Source organism: Alexandromys fortis, unplaced genomic scaffold (assembly GCF_014885135.2).
Source record: "Alexandromys fortis isolate MF-2015 unplaced genomic scaffold, M_Fortis_MF-2015_v1.1 scaffold_46, whole genome shotgun sequence".
In the NCBI taxonomy this organism is placed as follows: Eukaryota; Metazoa; Chordata; class Mammalia; order Rodentia; family Cricetidae; genus Alexandromys; species Alexandromys fortis.
This window is the reverse complement of record NW_026067919.1, coordinates 8,277,734-8,280,141: the sequence shown is the minus strand read 5'-3', so window position 1 is coordinate 8,280,141 and position 2,408 is coordinate 8,277,734. Positions and strand designations below refer to the sequence as shown.

General features: G+C 39.5%; 1 non-coding gene across 1 annotated transcript; it reads right to left on the bottom strand.

Annotated features, from left to right (window-relative positions):
* Positions 1-219: 219 nt before the first annotated feature.
* Positions 220-326, bottom strand: LOC126500680 (U6 spliceosomal RNA). Its single transcript, XR_007591404.1, has one exon. It is a non-coding gene; the product is annotated as a U6 spliceosomal RNA (small nuclear RNA).
* Between the last annotated feature and the right edge of the window lie 2,082 nt (positions 327-2,408).

Here is a 2,408-nt window from a genome sequence, read left to right as displayed (position 1 = left end):
TGTTCTTATGGACACTGTACTAAAGAAAGGACGAGGCTCTGCCCCTAAGGGAACCTAACAAGCGTCTGTCCCTGAAAATATCTCAGGGAAGAAAATGGGAAAAGAGGTCAGAAGAGTCTTGGGTCCTAGCTGGGAACATACCTGTGAACATCTGGGAACTCCTCTAGAGTCAAGCCTCTTGGCAACCCCACAATGCCTCCCTTAATTAATATATCTTTTTAAAAAATGAGATGCTTCATGAATTTGTGTGCCATCCTTGTTCAAGGACCATGCTAATCTTCTCTGTATTGTTCCAATTTTAGTATTTGTGCTGCCAAAGTGAGCGCGCAATGGAGTCAATTCTAAGCCTCAGTGTATGAGATACCAACTGTCGGGGTGTTCTTGTGAATTCAGCTTTCTTCAAGTGTTCCCTTGAGTCTTTCTTGCTATAGAAACTGTCCCACCCTCATCCATCACATGATGCTATCTGTAAAGTGAGGATTAGACCTGAGGCTATCTAAGTATGGCTGCTTTTCTTGAACTTTCAACCTGTCAAACAGTGAAGCCAAGCAAACTTGCTTTTCTTAAAAATCAGCAGCATCAAGAATTCTGTTATAACAACACAACATGGATGAGGATACTTTTTGTTTACTCCTATTTGCTCAATCAATGTACAACCCTGTCCCAAAGAGAAGTCTGACAAACGTTAACACAATCATCTCACGCACCACACCCTAGAATTAAGAAAGAAAGTGCTGCCCAGTACCAACCCATGCCTATCTTGATTCCCAATGTTGGGCACGCATGAAAATACTTCTTTGAAGTGAGTGAAGAGATCACAAAAGCAGCCTGGAAACAGAAACAGAGGGGCTAGCATCAAATGTTTCTCTAAAACACACTTATACTAAGAAGACAAACATCCTTCAGGGATACTCTAATTCCTATACTTATCAAGATCTGATTGTTTAATGCATGTGAAGAAAAACCACGCAATCAGAAAATTGTATTTTCAAATAAAAACTTAGCAAAATTTTTAGTCATGAAAGATGGAGATTATTATGTTGGGAACTGTAGAACAGGAAGAGGGGCTTAAAACCAGCTCTGTGACAGTAAAAGAGAGTCTAGCAGAGACGTTAGAGAGTTGAGTATCCATCCACGAACAAGGCAGTATTTATATGTATTTCTGTAAAGATACACACACCACACACACACAAACACAAGGAAAAATGAGAGATGAATAAATAGACATCACATGTGGCTGTGCTTTGGAACTTCACATAGAAAATCTTTATTAAATGGCCTCACTCAGGCTGGAGGTGGTGAGCTTTCTGAATTAGTTCTCATTCAGCATAAATAGTTCTCTCTTATTTATTTCAAAAGTTCCATAAAAGATGACAAAATTACTCTGAAATTGGAAGAAAAGGCACTAAAGTCTAGCACCGGGAGCAAAGAAATCTAGAGTATTTTTTTCTAACATAATATTTTTATTATTTCACCCTGATATCATTCAATTCCCTTGCCCTCTCATGTCTACCCACCCCCTTGTAATGTCCCATAGAAAAAGAAAAAAAAAGAAAAGTAAAAAATACCTGGTCCATTTTGTGTTACCAATATACTCATTGGAACATAATCAAACTCCCAGAGGCCAGTCTCTTAAAGAGACTTCATACAGAAAAACAAAAAGCCTAAAATAGCCAATACAATACTTTATAATAAAGAAACTTCTCGAAACATCACAAACCCAAACGCTACTATAGACCTACAGTAATGAAAACAGTCTGGTATTTGCATAAAAGCAGACAGGAGGACCAATGGAAAAAAAAATCAAAGATCCAGATATCAATCTACATATAAGAACACCCAATTTTTGACAAAGAAGCTAAAAATACAATGTGGAAAAAAGAAAGCATATTCAACAAAATGGTGCTGGGATAACTGGGAATCAACATGTAGAAGAATGGAAGTAGATCCACGTCTATCACTATGCACAAAAAATGACTCAGCCTATAATTGAGTTTGTTGCCAAGCCTGAAGAATAGAGTTTGATCACCTGGACTCAGAACACACAAAGTAGAATGAGAGAATTGACATGTACAAAAACTCCTGAATCCGCACACTCAGGTATTGCTAAGTGTGCATGCATATCTGTGAGACCTTGCATGGTTACACACACACCTTGAAATAAGAGCGGCGGCGGGGCTGCGTCCCCAACACCCCGGCCGCTTGGCTAGCTCATGCCCGAAATAACAACACACAAACTGTGTTCATTTAAGAACTGCTTGGCTCATGAACTCTAGCCATTACAGGCTAATTCTCACACCTGGACTAGCCCATTTCTAATGATGTGTGTAAGCACCCCAAGGTGCGCTTACCAGGAAGATTCTAGCCTCCGTCCATCATGGTGTCTCTGCTCCAGAGAGCAGAGTTGT